The sequence below is a fragment of the Herpailurus yagouaroundi genome, unplaced genomic scaffold (genome assembly GCF_014898765.1).
Source record: "Herpailurus yagouaroundi ecotype Mexico unplaced genomic scaffold, PumYag 355, whole genome shotgun sequence".
Taxonomy (NCBI): domain Eukaryota; kingdom Metazoa; phylum Chordata; class Mammalia; order Carnivora; family Felidae; genus Herpailurus; species Herpailurus yagouaroundi.
In genome coordinates this window covers 3,654,023-3,671,291 of record NW_024412572.1, presented here as the reverse complement: position 1 = coordinate 3,671,291, position 17,269 = coordinate 3,654,023, and the positions used below count along the sequence as shown (strand labels likewise).

Below are 17,269 nucleotides of genomic sequence, written 5' to 3'. Positions count from 1 at the left end.
GTGGCTCAGTCATTTAAGCATCCGACTTTAGCTCAGGTCATGATTTCATGGTTTGTGAGTTCAAGCCCCATGTCAGGCTCTGTGCTGATAGCTCAGAGACCAGAGTCTGCTTTGGATTCTGTGTCTCCTCCTCTCTCTGCCCCTCCTCCACTCATCCTCTGTCTCTCTCTGTCTCTCAAAAATAAATAAACATTAAAAAAAAATAAAAAAACACAGTAGAAACAGTAGGACGAAGGCATAAGAGTGGAATTAGCCTCAAAACACCTTAATGCAGGAGTGGCCATCATACTGACCTAATTCTTGAAGGTCCCCATAGCGTCCAGCTGTCTGTCTTGCATACTGAAAGCAGAACAAAGCAATGGCGTATGTCCCAGGGGTGCGAGGTGCACAGGATGCTCCTTGCCAAGATGGATTAAAATTCTCTACCCAGTTTGTAAGGGGAGCTGTGTGTGCTGGAGGAGGTGGGCTATAGGCAGTCCCGCTGCATCAGGACATCGGGGGCTTTTTGGAGGGTAATGGATGTTTTCTAAAACAGGATTATGGTGATAGCTGTATAACTCTATAAGTTAACCAAGAAAAGTCATTGGATTGTGGGTCGGGGGAAAGTGGCATGAGGTTGATAACCTGGGAGTTTCACACCTTGGCTGGGAGAATGGTTTGGTTTCTTAAATCTAGAAAGTTAGCATCTCTAAAGATGGACCAGCTTAAATATCCAGGATGGAATGACAGATTTTTTCTTCTGCCACTTGGGGACACTTTAGAGCTTTCATGCAGTTTGCTCCTTTCTACTCAAGTGTGGTGCCAAGAACTGCCTTTTTTTTTTTTTTTTTAATTTTGACAATCATATCATTGTGGGATTTACATGCTTTTTCCTTTTTGCTCGAGCAAAAGAAAGGTCAAAGCCATTTTTGGTAAGCGCAGGGCATGATTAGCACATATTGGACTAGGGTAAGTATGTTGGACGTTATTCATTACGTAGGACTAAGGCAGTGAACCTGCCCGAGGGGTTCATACTCTGCTGGCAAAACACAAAGAACAAAAACTTCAAAATCCCCACAAACAAACCAAACCCCCCACCTAGTCTCTGCACCTGTAGACTCAGGATTCCTTAAGAAATCGTACAGGAATCAAGGTTTTATTCTGCCGGCAACCTTTCCACTCTCCTCCCTGACCCTTTACAACCGCTGTGGGGTCCCCGCAGTCGTTGGTGTTTGGACACAGCAGTGGGTGGTGACCACCTTCCATCAGCTCACCCTTCTCTGTGGCTGTCTGTCAGACATTGCTCTTCCCCGGTGGCCCTCACTGGGTGCTGTCCTTCTCTCCCCATGGCACTTCTCATGGGACACCTCTCAGTCCTGTTGCTGATCATTCCTTCTCTGCACTGGCTGAGCCCTTGGTCTTGGCAGTATTCCTGTCACCCGGCATCTCTACACAAATGCCAAGAGAGATTCCCAGAGAATACTGTCCTCCTGGGACAATCTGGCTGGAACCTCCATGCCAGCCCTCATCAGGCTTGACTGTGTGCTATTGCCCTGGGAAGCAACATGTGTTCTGATCCTAGCTTGTCAAGGTCACTTAGGGAAGGAAAAGAAATCTGTTAATTCTTTAAACCGTAGGATTTCCTCTCTGCATTCTGCTTTACACCCGGCAGCCTCGGGTTGCACAGATAGCTTCTGGCAGAATATGGCCTCGGGCTTGGGGCTTTAGTGAGAGAGGGAACTTGCCAGATGCAGTCCACTGGGAGTAAAAGACAGATGGGCTCTGAGTTCTTATGTTACTGTATCTCCCAGTGAACCACCTTCCTGTTCTGGGCTTGAAGTCCCTGTGGGATTGGAGATGGTCATGTCGTGTCCCTTTGCTCTGAACCCCTAGAGAAAGGATTTCACCCTGCTTCTAATCCCCTGGGTACCCCAAGGAGGGAGTGGTCATCTGTTAGTGACCACTTTGGAAGGACAAACAGGGAACTGACTCCCTAGTTCCCAGAACAAAAGAGCGAAAGGGGCCACAAGTATCATTAATACTGGTCTCATCTTGGCTACCACTTAACCTACTTAGGGCCTAGCCCTGGTGAGGTTTATAACAATTTTTTTTTTTTTAAACACAACTCTGACCTCATCATTGTTACTGTGAAGGGGATTTTCCCTTAGTCTGTCATGGGCCTCAGCAGACAATCTTTGCCTTCCCCTAGAAAACATCTTGGCACCATAAGCGGCTTCTGCTGCAGGCAGCAGGAAGCACAGACAGACCCCGGCTCTTTGGTGAGAGCAAAACCAACATTTCAAAAGGAAATCGCAGCCACGCAGTCTGCTGGTGCTGCTATTTTTGACATGCTTGCTGTTCTCTCAGGGCTTGACAACCTCTGTCTCCAGGAGACAGACAGACCAGCCCTTGGCAGGAGAGACACTTTGCTTTGAAAAAGAACCTAGGAAGATAGTCTTGCGGCTGGAGGGGGCCAGGAGAACAAGCCATTCCTCCCCTCTCCTCCAGGAAGCTGGGCTCCTGGCCATCAGGGTCTGTGGGTCTGAGGCTGGGGCACCATCCTGGCCTGGTGAATCCTTCCTCAGCTTTGGTCCTCCCCAATGGGAGTGGTCCTAACACGAATGAGGATGACACCATCCATTTAAAAAGCATTTAAAATGCCTTCAGTGCTCTCAAACATCACGTCCTATAACAACAAGATTAGGAGCATGGATCCTGGAGCCAGGTATTCTGGGTTCAAATCCCACCTCTGCCATTTGCCTGCTGGGTGACATGGAGCAAGTTCTGAAACTTCTCTGTGCCTCAGTTTCCCATAAAGTGGAGGGAGAGTAATAGTACCGATTTCATGGAGCTGTTTTGAGGATTAAATGAGCTAATAATATACGTAATGTCTACGTAATATGTAATAATAGGTACACAGTATAGTGTGTAACAATATATGAACACTCTACAAAGATTGGCTGTTACTATTATCCTACAACAAACAAATGAGGTAGGTAGGCCAGGCATTGTTTTCCTCTGGCAGGTAAGACAGTTGAGGCTCAGAGGGCATGTTCAAGGGCACACAACTAATGTGTGACCCATCACCCTCAGGGGAGATGTAATTTACAGAACTCGGTGAAGGTCTGATTAATACTAAACAAGAAGAAGAGAAAATGAATTTGTAGCTCCTAAATGTGTATACAGGCTTTTATTTACATGCTAATTTGTCTCTTTAAGGGAAAACCAGAAGGTGTCTTATGTATATGTGTGTGTATATATATATCTCATATAGCTATATATATATATATATATATATATATACAGATTTTATATATATGCAAATATATATATGTGGGTGTCAAGATGGACAGGTTTCCCCAGCTATCCAAAAATAGAGCATTCCTATGAAAGCTTTCATAAGCCAAATGAAGTAAAGCAAAGAAGCAATTACCATTTCTTAAAAGCAAAAATCATCTTCAGATTTCTTTGGGATAGTGAGATCAGGCACCAGCATAGGTCTTTAGTAAAAGCAAACCTGTATATATGTTAAAAAGAAAAAAAAAAAAAAAAAAGGAAAGTGGTGTAAAGCAAACTTTCGGATAACAGGGAAAACCTGTTGTTCTTTCTATAGACCCCTCCTCATTGTCACCACTGCTTTCCTCCCTCCACATTTTAATAACTCCATTACAGCCTTCCTCACACACTTCCTCTGCATCTTCCTCCTTGGGACAAATGCAGGGTCCCACAGTTAGCCCTGAGGCCAGAACACATGTCAGACTGCAGCTCAGTTTTCTTGTACTGTTCTAGTGGCCCTCACAATCCCACCTCTCCCGGTCCTGTCTTCAGCAGCTCCCTTTTTCCCCAGCCATCTTCATGACTGTACACCCCCCCACCACCACTTTGCAGGTGGTAACACCCTGTAACATTCCTAGGGTGTTCTCCAGCTTCCCTTTCCTCCTTTCAGGGGGAGGAGACAGGAGGTCTTAGAGTGGGGAGAAGCTAGCCCCTCCTACTCCTGTGAGTCCGAATTTGCTTCCACTGAAGTTCTCTCTGGGGGTCCTGGACTGAGGCCAGAATGCTCCACTCACCCTGTGCTCCCTCCTACAGCCACGCCAGCTTGCACAGGGAACCTGGCCCAGGGCAGAGCAATGGGACTGCCTCCTCACTCCCTATTCTGACTTCTTGGCTTGCTTGCCTTTGGAGGTAGAGAACTTGCCTCTGAATCACCATTATTAGCTGCACCTCATTTAACCTCTACAGTTTTGTCATCTGCAAAATAAGAGAGCTAATTCCACTTGCCTCACACAGTTGTTGGGAGGCTCAAACAAGAGGCACGTTAAAGAGGTTAGTGGGAAATAAACTCTCAGCGGAGCACGGCTGAAGGGGCCCCAGTGACACTGAACAGCCACCAGGGAGTGGGGCTAAAACCACCTGTACTCTCAAAGAAAGGCAGGATCCCTGCTGACTTCAGTTCTGTTCTCTGAAACAAACATTGAAATGAAATATGATATAAAAAATAGACTCGTGGTAGCTAGCTATTTTATCCAGAAGGCTCTTTGCCTGAAGCAGTCACAGCAGAATCTGTTTAAATAATTGCACTTAAGATGTGATTTAATATATAGGAATGTAATCTGAATGTATCTTGTAAGAATAGAATGGATATACCAGTAATATTTTTTCCAGCCAAGGTAGATAATCCTTCCCGGGAGCACCAGAGCATTGGAAACGACAATACTGAGGGTCGCAGGGGGGGGGAACAGGAGTGCTAGGAGGGGCCCTAAATGCTCCTCTTTGTGAAGGAGAAGGCTGATGCAGACAAATGGAACAATTAACCTATGATCACAGGCAGTTCAGAGCATAGCTGGGTCTAGGACTCACATTTTCTAACTCCACCACCGGTATATTTTTCTATGGAAAAATGGAAACCTAAGGATTAAACTTAACCAATTGTATTCATTTCCCACCCAACCAAACTCCTTAGCACAGCTGTCAATAGGAAGTGGAATTAAGTGCTTTTTAATTTCATCTCTCTCTTCCCTGACTTTCCGAGGTACAGAGGCAGCTGGCCTAACTAGAGAAATTCTTCATCAGATAACCAGCTCCTGGATTTGTAAGGAATGAATGACTAAAAATTGTTACTCTAGTAAGTACAAAAGGTATTTTCACACGGGGCAAAGACAGGCTCATAAATAGGCACTGGCCTGGGCAGCCAGGCCCTGAGCTTTTAATCTTACCAAGAGGCTCTATGTAACCTTTTAGTGCTATACTTTTAATGTTAAATTTAGTGACTGGGCTGCAGGAAACTGTCACAAATTGGAAGTCAGGAAAGCAGGAGGTTATTGGAGACTTCTGTATTTTAAAGAGAAAAGAGGGGCGCCTGGGTGGCTCAGTCAGTTAAGCATCCGACTTCAGCTCAGGTCATGATCTCGTGGTTCCTGAGTTTGAGCCCTGTGTCGGCTGTGTGCTGACAGCTCAGAGCCTGGAGCCTGCTTCTGAGTCTGTGTCTCCCACTCTCTCTGCCCCTCCCCCACTCATGCTCTGCCTCTCTTACTCTCAAAAATGAAAAAAAAAGTTTAAAAAAATAAACAGAAAAGAAGGCACGCAAAAATTGAGCATCTTACCCAGGAGTGCCAATTTTCTGATGACCTAGGAAACAGAGATCTGCTTCTAGATCCTTCCCTGTACTTTGTTGTCCTGGGAGAGAAAGAGAAGTCACTGTTGGTTACAGATGCCTTTTATAAATCACTAGTGTCAGGAAGAACAAAGTTTCCAGAAGCCATAGTGGCTGAGCCATAAATCAGACAGGCGCTCCCCAGCTGCTTTAAGGCAATTTGGCATTGCTGGAAGGAGAGAGAAGTCTGGCATAATGGGGAAGAGAGTTTGTGTCTCTTGTAAGACTGCTGCTCTCTGTGCTTCGGGGGAGGGGTCACATTCACCCAGGATCAGCACACACGTGTGTGCGTAGCAGACCCAGGCTCTCACCGGCGCCCCCCCCCCCCCCCCCCCCCCCCCTCAGCCACACTCCAGGCCTGGTAGTTGCCCTCAGCTTCTCTGGAGGTTTGTTTGGTTTTCATTTTATACGCTTAATTTTTTTTTTGCACCTGCAAAATGGTTTTATAACCTTGCAGAATTCCAAATAACAATCCCAGAGTACCTAACCTAAAACTGTGCAGGTTGTTCCTCATAATAGGTCCTCAGTCAGTGACTTGTGGATCACATATGATTCAGTGTTAAGAAATAACTGGATATGCAATTTTATCTCAATAAAACTGGGAAAAGATACAATAAATATTGGGAGATTTTACATTGCAGACTTTGACTTTTGTTTTCTTTTGAAAAGTCAAAGGTCTGGTCTTGATGATCTTGCATTTCAGCCTTCCACCAGCTGAGTGAGCTGCCCCCTTCAGAAAGGGAGTGGGTTCTCTTTTGTCCAGTGCCCTCTGAGTGCCGCCCAGTGCCCAGTGGCCATCTGTCATTTTTGTTGTGCCCACGGCATTGTTTTCCTTCTAGGTGGGAAACATTTCCTATGTGTGCATTTCTACTAAGGGCACTACGCCCCCAGCCCACTTCATCTGGTGATCCCATGGATGCCTGTGCATGACCCCTCTTGAAGCCTTCCTGCATGATCTCATTGAACTGAGTCGCAGTGTACTGTTAGAAGGGAGTGGGGGTAGGTGTGGTTATTGGGAACAGAGTGAAAGCCGAAGCGAGGGCTGGCAGCCTATGGAGGAGGCAGTCACGACTCCAGACGAGAGACAGAATTGGGTGGCTGCTTGGAGAGAAGGGACCTTGCAGGAATCAAGAACATGCTAAGTTATGTTCTCTGTCCAATTAAGTGGGCAAGGAGATGTGTGATGCAATTAAGGATTTCCATCTACAATTATTAAAATACACACACACACACACACACACACACACACACACATACACACACACAACCCCAAAAAGGCAAACATCGGTGTTTTGGTATTTCTGATTTGAAGCCAGCTGCCTACTTCTGTGATGTCAGATAATGAAACATCACTCTGTTCGTGCTGGCTGGCACTGAGCATTACGAGTCAGGGCTCATCTGGCTTTCCTGGGTAATGGTTGGCCAGCCACCAGCCATGGGCTCTGCATTAGTGCCACATTGTGAAGCCCATGGTCACCCCCAGATCCTTTATTTCCTCCCTTCCTAGACTCTTCTCTGTCAGTTTCAGCTCTTAGGTAGACTCTCCTGTCTGTGAGCTTATCGGCCCAAAGTGAGCTGACCATAGAGTTGGAACTATGCCCAACATTATTGTATTGGGAGAGAGGTAAGAAATGTTCTCCTCTTTTCCTTGCTTTACCTCTTATTTCATCAAAATGTTTCAGGGCCAGAATTCAAGTGGGGAGTGTCAGTAGCAATTTCGGCTAGAGATAGCTCAAAATCCTTAGGGTCCCAGGAGTGAAGCAGATTTCATGTTGGCCATGCCTTACTGGGGACAGCTTTCACTTCTGAAGACCCAAATTTAAAAGGATTCTATGAACTTGCCACCACCCTCCTCCCATACTGCCCTTTCTAGGAGCACAGGAAAAATTAAATCAGGTGGGTTAAAGGAAATCCATCAAGGGCCTTCCATCATAATGCCTGTCTGCCTCATCATTTCCAATAGATGTTCTGAAAAGTTGTTTTTGTCATGACTGTGTATGTGTGCGTGTGTGTGTAAAAGTAATAGAATCACTTTCCTATCAGAGGTGATTTTAGGCAGGGGCCCTTTAACGTTTAAAAGAAATTGAGGCACCTTGGTGGCTCAGTCGGTTAAGCATCTGACTACAGCTCAGGTCATGATCTCACAGTTCATGAGTTCAAGCCCTGCATCAGGCTCTGTGATGACAGTTCAGATCGTGGAGCCTGCTTTGGATTATGTCTCCCTTTCTCTCTGTCCCTCCCTCCCTCATGCTTTTTGTCTCTCCCTCTGTCTCTCAAATATAAATAAAAATATTAAAAAAAGAAAAAACATCACAGAATATAGCTAAATTTAAAAGAAAATATATGGTCTATAGAAAAAAATGCACTTAAATTAGTTTATGGCATACTTCATACAACTGTAATTCTGTCTGCTAGTGGAAGGACAGGGGATGCTGTGGTATTAGAAATGGTGGGGATTTCGGACCAGATTTGAGAAAGAGCTTTTTTATTCACTGGAGGAACTAGGGGATATTTTTCAAAACACATGTTCAAAAGTGGGAACTCTAACAAACTCTGTTACAATTTTCTCAATTCCTTGCTGCATTTCTGACTGTCTAGATGATGAATTTCCAAGTATATAGCATTGTATCTCCCATACCTACAGCCGTGTCAGCTGAGAAAGGATGGGAGAAATGAGGCTGTGGCCCTAAGTCCCTTGTGTCTCTCTATAACCATGTGGGAAGGGGTGATGATGGCAGTCACCTCAGGAGTCAGCACCCAGGGCTGCCACCCTGTCTGTGTAACTGTGTGGCCTAGGAACCTATCTGAGCCATGGTTCTCTCCTCTGTAAAATCAGGCCATTGATAGAACATCCCTCATGGTGGCCAGTGGGGTTAAAGGAGATGATGCTAATAATGAGCATTGCAGGTCCTGGTGTGTAGTATGCATTCAATAAAAGTAGGTTATTTTTTCCATGGTCTCTTTCTCTTTGGCCCACTTCAGCACTATGCTTACTGAGGCATAGGCAGGGCCTCTAAAAATTGCCCAACCTTTAGAAGTAATTAGAACCACTCAAAGCTCATGTAAATCTAGGTCTTCAGGAAATATATGTGCAATAGTTTCTGTCACTTTGTAGATTTGGATCTCCTGACCTAACACTGACTATGATTCAGGTAGGTAATTATCCAATACTTGGTTGTAACACAGGCGACTCATATAACAAAGGCTTAATACCCCCTTAGACAGAGCACTGCTTCCCTGCTAAAACAAGGCAGTGAAGAGAATACTCAGTGGTTCTGATAATCCCTTTAGAAAGAATATAAGCAGGGGCGCCTGGGTGGCTCAGTTGGTTGAGCCCCCGACTCTTGATTTTGGCTCAGATCATGTTCTCGTGGCTTGGGAGATTGAGCCTGGTGTTGGGCCCTGTGCTGACAGCATGGAGCCTGCTTGAGATTCTCTCTCTCTTTCTCTCTCTCTGTCTCTCCCCCCTACCCTTTCTCTCTCTCTTTCTAAAAAAAAAAAAAATAATAATAAGCAAAATCCTGGGAAGCAGTGAGAATTTCCAACACACTTAGGAATTAACTGGAATATCAAATAACTGAATGTAGAAAGATCATGTGGTTCAGCTACTCACTTGCCTGACTTTTGGGCTTGCCTTGAGTGAAAGAATGAACTGAAAGGAGACTGCACAAGAACCCAGGAAGGTTTCCTCGAGTGCTGAACAGGCCCATAAATGTGCCTTTCGTGATGCATTTGGGGTTGACCTTCTTCAGAATTATAACACAAGCCAGTGGAAAATATGATTTGATTTATGGATAATGTCTTTCTTTACATACAACATTTCAGGAACGCATTTAATTTGCAAAGAAGTCAGCTGAACTCAATGATGTATAAGTAGAGACTAAGACAAGATGACATACAAAAACTGAGCAGGCAGTGGCTTCCAAAAGTCAAAGAATCCATTACTCTGTCCTGCATTAGGAAAAGTCCCTCATTATCCCAGGCCTATTCTGAAACCCCCCCCCCCCCACAATCACGGGATGGGAGGGAGAGAGACTTCCAGGGATGTTGTAGGGTTGTTTTTCTCCTATCTCAGTTACACATGTGCTGCTGTACTTTAAACTTCCTTCCCACTATTTTGTACCAACTGAGATGGATACTCAACTGACCATATTACCTAGAATAACTCCTTATGCAGAGTTCCTCAAATGTGATATGCAGAGTATTAGTCCTCCACAGCATTCCCAGGTACTACGTACCTGCTTCTTGGAGATACACAGTACATGGGATTGTAAGATTAAAGGCCCGGAGAAATCCTGCAGTGAATAAAACTATTTCACCTGTTAAACCAGTGTTGTTCAAATTATTTTTACTGTAGTATCTCCACCCCCTTTCTGGGGGGAACTTCTATTCACATCCTACAAAAATTGTAATCCAAGGAATAAATTTTGAGAAACTCAAAGACATCTGAAACTCCTTATGAATTTCAGTCCATGGAACTTCAGCCCTTAAAGGATTTCTTGAATGGACCATTTTGTGGCCTCTTGTCAACCTTCTGAAAGTTCTCCACACTCCTTTTGAGTCATGCAGATACATACAGAATCAATGTTTTGATAGGGCTCTGAACCATGTGAGAGAAGATACCTCCCCTTTGCTGACCTTCCAACCTTCTTAAATAGGAGCCTTTGAGAAGAATAACTGTAAAATTTGGTCTTATTTGTTCAATTTAGAGTTTCTGTTCTATTTGCTGCAAATGTCCACACTTAAGATGCACTTCTCCAGATTGATAGCTTACTGATGGCATTGCCTTGTGGTGTAACTGCCCAAGTTCTATGCACATCGTTAATAAAACTGAAGATTATAATGTGTGTCTCTATTTACAAATGCTTTTCTAACTTAAACTAGAACTTTGCATAAAACATTCAAGCATGCCTCTGCTAATGATCATATTTAAAATATCTTATTCACAATCTGAACAAGACTCAAAAAAAAAAAAATACTAGCAGTGAGCTCTAAGAACCCAGGCTCCTCAGTCTTTTTTCCTGTTTCCCTAAATATTTTTTTCAAGGTATTTTCCCAAGGTGCTTCAGGTGCTGGTGCCTCCAGTTGGACCCCGTTCCTCCAGTGCTGGGACTTCAGTCCTCTGGGCATCTGCTAGGTGCCACCAAGGGCTCTTACCTTTGACTCTATTCATTCCAGGAAAGGTCTGATGCTCACTGTCTACTCCTCCACCACCTGGCCCAGGACTACAGTCCTTCCTCCATGGGTTGATTCCTTTCTGTGTTTAGAGGTAAAAAGAGAGAGGATGTAGGTGCTCTTGACCTGTTGTTACCTTTGTACCTGTTGTTCCTTTTCTGGACATTGTGGGCTGTGAGGAGTGCCTGCTAGCCAGTTATTTCTTGCATCTTTAAATCTTTAAGTCTGCTGAAAGTTTGAACAAGTGGACTGTGGAGAAGGTGGGCATTGCACCCAGTTCTGGGTCTGTCACTGACCCGCTGTGTGACCCTGAGCAAGTCGCCTGTCGGGCACTCAGCACATGGCAGCTATTAGTATTAATCTCTCGTCCAGTGTCTTTATCTGTAACATGAGATAGTTGGATTAGACAATTTTTGAGTCTTTGCTTGAAAATTCTGTGGGCGTCTATCTTATTCATTAAATGTACAGCTGGTCCCCTTGATAACTTGGCAAACTTTATTGTTTGACTTTTGCCACGGGAATGATCTTTTAAAAAGAGAGCCGGAGTTACTAAATTTCAACTGTATCTAGACTCAATGAATTTCAGGGTTCACCAACTCCATCCTCTTATTTTACAGACAGATTTCAGAACTTACCACTTACAAATATACTGAGCAGGTTACAGCAGACTTTTAGAAGAGATATGCTAATTTTTATGTAATGTCGAATGGGATAAATCTCTTCCCTCTGCTTTTCCTCCTTCCTTCCTTCTTTCCTTCCTGCCTTCCTATTTTTCTTCGATGAGCTTTTAGTTATTAAGTGCTTCCAGATCTTTTTTATTTCAAAGTTGCAAAATAAACATTCCTCGGTTTTGGCTGTGTCAAGTATCTTGGCATTATGATTGGAAAAATGTTGGGCATGCAAAGGCACTTCTATATTAAGGAGAAGCAGGGGGGGGAATGAAGACAAGCAGGGGTGCTAACTAGTATTCTCTGGGTCTCTGGCTCCCCATTTACCAAAGGAGCCTGTAGAGAAGACAAGGGAAAGAAGAGTTGGTACAATTCTTTGCTATCTTAGACAAAGTAGAAGCTGACTTTGTCATTTCTGGGAAAGTGGTAGTGACCCCAAGGGCAGGTGCTGGATTATATGCTGGCCCCACTGTGCTGTGCAGTGGCTCTGGATAGAAAGGTCTTGGTTGGATAGAAAGTGCCCAGCTCTGCCCTACCAGCTTAGCCTTGGGAGCTAGAGCTACACAACCAGACCAGGGTTCCCCCTGTGCCGGGTCCCTGTCCTGCATGGCTGTGCTGGGTCCCAGTCTTGCATGGCTGCATTGGTCTTGGTGCTTTTTGGTGTTTGGTTATCATGTTCATTCCATTTAGCTTCCCTTGCTATTGCTAGTGCACCAGATGAAGCAGCAGAACCCTGGACAGGGATAGAAAGCCTGTGTGGGCTCCTAATGCACTGTTTGGCCTTGCACAAATTGCTTGAAACATTTTATTTTCTGACTTTTTTGTTCACTATGGAAAAGCATACAAGTCAGAAACATGTAAAGAAGAAAATAAAAGATCCCATAAATGCCACAGCCAGAGACATTCAGTATTGGCCTGTTTGCAGTTTCTCTTCTAGATTAGCTCTGTCTCTGTATCTATATCTCTATAGAGGTCATATTGTATTTCATTAAAAAAAAAACCCTCCTATATGGGGTGCCTGGGTGGCTCAGTCAGTTGAGCATCTGACTCTTGATTTCTGCTCAGGTCATGATCCCAGGGTTGTAAGACTGAGCCCCACATTGGACTCCACCCTGAGCATTGACCCTGCTTAAGATTCTCTCTCCCTCCCTCCCTCTCTCTGTGTGTGTCTCTCTCTCCCCCACTCTCTCCCTCTCTCCCACTGCCCTAATCCCCAACTCATGCACTCTCTCTTTCTCTCTCTAAAAAAAAAAAACCTCATATATCTCTAATACTCTCATGCAATACATCATATAGATACACCATATTTGTTAACCAGCCCCCTACTGTTGGACATTCAGGTTTCTGTTCTAAATGATGCTACAGTGACTATTTTTAGTGTGGATATCCATCCACATTCATGATTATTTCCTTAGGTTTTATTCCTACAAGAGTCATGAACAAATGGAGCAAAACATGTTCTAGACCCCAGCTTCCTTACCTGTAATAAAGCAGCAGCATAAACAACAATTATAGCAGCACTTGCCCAGCATATCATTTGCCAAGCCTGTTTCTAAGAGCTTTACATGTCCTAACTCATTTAATCTCCACGGCAGTCCTGTGCATATCTCTCTTTCAGAGAGGTGGCTTACCCAAAGTGGCACAGCCGGTGAGTAGCAGGGTAGGATTTCAACCCAGGCAGTCTGGCTCGCAGTCCTTGGTCTGAATGGCTGTGCTCATATGTCCCTGTGAAAGAAAAGTACTAGACCCAGCAATCCTTAGGCCACCTTTCCTCCTAACATTAGCTGCATTATTCTGTTCTACACTAGCAATGTGCCCAGATGACAAGGTTGCCTGGTAAGAGTTGGCTGGCTCCTTAAGTCCTCTTCATCTGCCCATTTGAGTGCTTGATGAGGTTGGGGTCTCTATGTGTGAGTGGGTGTGAGTTTGTGTGTATGTGTGTGTGTGCTTATATAATCTTTGGAATGGAACAGAGTCAGAAGAGACAGCATGAAACAAGAAAGCCTGAACAATATATTGGCAAAACAATAAAACACGGGTAATCCCTGCTATAGTTACAGATAACATCATGGTTTCCTCTTTATCTTAAGGTTCTCAGGCTCTTTGCCTGGGAAATTTGTCATTTCGTCATTGGACTGTCACCTCAGTGCAGCAGGGACGAGATTGGATGTGACTGTCTAGCACAACTCCATCCCAGAAGCACATGTTCGCACATACTATCTGAAGGGCACTTCCCCTCTCCGAGCTGCTATGCCTGCACTGTAAAAGCATCGCTGGGTATGATTTTTCATTCTGTAGGGAAGGAGATAGTTGACAGACTCATCAATGGAATGACATATCCATGCTGCTTTTATTGCTTGCCCATCGTAGAGATTGCCAGGCCTCCTTGGGATTCTGACTGAGTAGATCTGGGAGAAGCTGGGAGTCTGCCTTTATAAAACATGTGCTCCAAGAAATTACCTTCAGGAAGTTTTGGAATCTTAGGTAGTGGGGCTCAAACTTCACAGGACATCAGAACCCCAGAGAAGATTTTATAAAAAAAAAAAAGTACCACTTCCTGGGGGTGCCTGGGTGGCTCAGTCAGTTAAGTGTCAGACTCTTGGTTTCCACTCAAATCATGGATCTCACAGTTCGTGAGTTTGAGTCAGGCTCTGTGCTGACAGTGTGGAGCCTGCTCAGGACTCTCTCTCTCTCTCTCTCTCTCTCTCTCTCTCTCTCCCTTTACCCCACCCCTGCTCATTCTCTCTCTCTCTCTCTTTCAAAATAAATAAACTTAAAAAAATACCACTTCCAGTCCCCTCTGCTGTCTTGCCCCTCCCCACCCCCAGTTTGAATAATTGATCTAGGATGGGGTCCAGGTGCAACATTTTTGAAAAAGGATTATTTATTATTTTTGAGAGAGCGAGAGAATGCGCACACATACAAGCAGGGGAGGGACAGAGAGACAGAGGGAGACAGAATCTGAAGCAGGCTCTAGGCTCCCAGCTGGCAGCAGTGAGCCCTTGCAGGGCTCAAACTCACGAACCATGAGATCATGACTCAAGCCAAAGTTGGACACTCAACCAACTGAGCCACCCAGGTGCCCCTAAGTGCAGCATTTTTAAAAAGCTTCTCAAGAGACTATAATGTGTATCTGGAGTTGGGAACTGCTAGTTTAAGAAATTCTGGCAAGAATAATTTTACACCTTTCCATTGAAGTGCACTTCATACTTTACAGATGGCTTTCACAAGTGAGCAGCATAACAATGCACTACAGTCAGTAGGGCAGGCATTTGTATGCCTGTCCTTGGCCCGGAGACGGTGACTGAGTTGCCCAAGTGTGCACAGCTTCTCCCTCAGTCAGCAGCAGCTGTTCTCTGCCCAGCCCAGGCCAGTCCTGCCAGGCCCTCCAGGAGGGGGCAGCTTCCCCTCTCCTGAAGATCTTCCAGGACCAAGTTTTCTTAGCTTCCATCAGCCTTCTCACCTAGTGTGGATGCTGGGGAGGCTCTTTCTGTTCATTCTCACCCACATCCCTTCTACTGCAGCCGCTCTTCCTTTTCACAAAGCCTCCATGTGAAATGTACAGCTACGTTTTCTTCCCCTCCCAAGCTTCGTCCCGCTAAAGCGTTGGATAATGGCTCCGAGAAACAGAAGCCTGGGGACCTGGACAGTGCATGTCACCCACAGCAGTCTGACCTCAGCCTCCCATGTAGCTGGCAGGTTCTGGGAAGCCACATCCACAATCAGCTGCCTCGGGGATGCATTCCCTTCTCCCCAGATGGCACCTGCCATCCTGAGTTCTTGCATTCACCCCCAAAGCTTCTCTACCCTGCACCTACCCACCCTTCCATCCCCCACCCCAACAGCCTTAAAAGCCCACCTGAGTCCTTCCTGTGAGGCTGCTCTGAGGGCCAGAGGCCCTTGCAGTGGTGAGTCCCCACTCTGGACATCTGGCTGATCAGAGCTCAAGGTAGAGCAGGGAGAGAAAACATAGCCAGGTAACTGCCCCTCCACTGTCCTCCACCCAGCAACCAACTATTTGCTCAAACTCTCCGGACTCAAACCAAAGACTCTGGCTGCCCTTTACTCTTCCTCCTCTTGTTCAAACCTTTTCCCTCGCACAGGCTGTGTCCTGGAGCGGCTCCCAGCGACTGCAGGCTCTCTGTGTCAGGATCCTGCAGCCTCAGTACCAGGGATGCTGGCTGCGGGGGCGGGGAGAAGGCGGGGTTTTGTCTTAACAGCAATGCGGGTGTAAATGCCCTGCCTGGTTCTCTTTGCCTAACCTATTCAGCAGCCTTGTGACTGAGGTGAAGCCTCCACCCCTCAGATTCCTGCAGCAATCTTGTGTTTCCCTCTGTCAGGGCCTGCCCACTGCTGGTTGTTAGCTGATTTAAGGGGTTGGTGTGGAAGGTCAATCAATGTCCTCAATGACATTTGATCCCCTAGGACTGATTTTCAGGAAAGGCACATTCTCTGCTAACAGGGCTGGCCCCCTCCTCTTAGACAACAGCCCTATATGGATTTTCTGCCCCATCAGAGGATTTGGAAGAAAGGGAGAGGACATGGGATGAACAAGCTTTCCTTTTTCAAACCAAGGGAAGCAGTGGTGAAGTTTCCCATGGTTGGGAACGACTGGCTTGGTGAATCATTACTGTTCTGGTTGGACATCATCAGATCGAATGGTTATGAGAAGGTTGAAGAGTCCTTTACAGTTGCCCCTTTATCTGCTCCATTGTCACCCACAAGGCCGAGGCTCCAGCAGCTAAGTCAATATCCTTGGACCCTTGACACGGCGGAATGGAGGAGGTTTGCATCTGAACCAACCTTATCCTCATTCCTAGAAACTGTCAATAAAGGGAGATCAGTCTAGGCTAGCTTCTCTATGGAAGAGATGGAAAACCTCCACCCATGGGAACTGGAAGGGGTCTGATCTATTATATAAATTGACTTCCTTATTTTATAAATGAAAAAAAAAAAAAAGAGAGAAATCATGTGATTGAGCCAAGGCTACAGGGCTGTTATGGCTGTTATGGCTACTTCATTCCAGAGCTGTCTTTTTTTTTAATGTTTATATATTTTTGAGAGAGAGAGTGTGAACAGGGAAGGGACAGAGAGAGAGGGAGACACAGAATCCAAAGCATGCTCCAGGCTGTGAGCTGTGAGCATGGAGACCGACGTGGGGGCTTGAACCCATGAACCGCAAGATGGTTACCTGAGCTGAAGTCAGAAGCTTAACCGATTGAGCCACCCGGGCGCCCCCACAGAGCTGGTTTGAAGTCTAAAGTGTTAACTCACTGACTCTCTTGACTAGGGGATACCTCTACAACTAATCCCCTATGAAAGCTTATGTTCCACTGACACTTTGAAGAAATCCTAGTAGTTAAGCCCTGCATGGGGGCTTTGTGGGGAGCCCCCAGACTTTGGCATCGAACTGACCTAGGTTCGAATCCTGACTTCCACTCACTAGCATCAGGACTATGGCACATTTCCTACTCTCTTGAGGCCGATATTCTTCAACTGCAAAATAGGAATCATTATATTTATTTCAGAGAAATATTGTGAGGGTTTTCTAAAGTGGACAACATGTGCTTAGCACATAATCATTGTTCAGTAAGAGAAAGATGGCTTCTTGGCCAAAATACAGACTTCTTCCCTTCTTCTCTGTGCTCTAATTCTGAAGCTGATTTTCAGAATTATTTAGTGCTCGCATGCTTGTAGTTGGGAGAACAGAGGGCTTCCTTTTGCCTTTTCTCCAGACTCCAAGGTGGGGTGGCCCCGCACAGAGCCTGGGTATCCATCTGCTAGGCTCTGCTCA

The 17,269-nt window shown here is 45.4% G+C and overlaps 1 protein-coding gene across 1 annotated transcript in view; it reads left to right on the top strand.

Moving 5' to 3' along the window:
• The window catches only part of KCNA6 (potassium voltage-gated channel subfamily A member 6), a 47,163-nt gene that overhangs the window by 6,319 nt on the left and 23,575 nt on the right, over window positions 1–17,269 (top strand).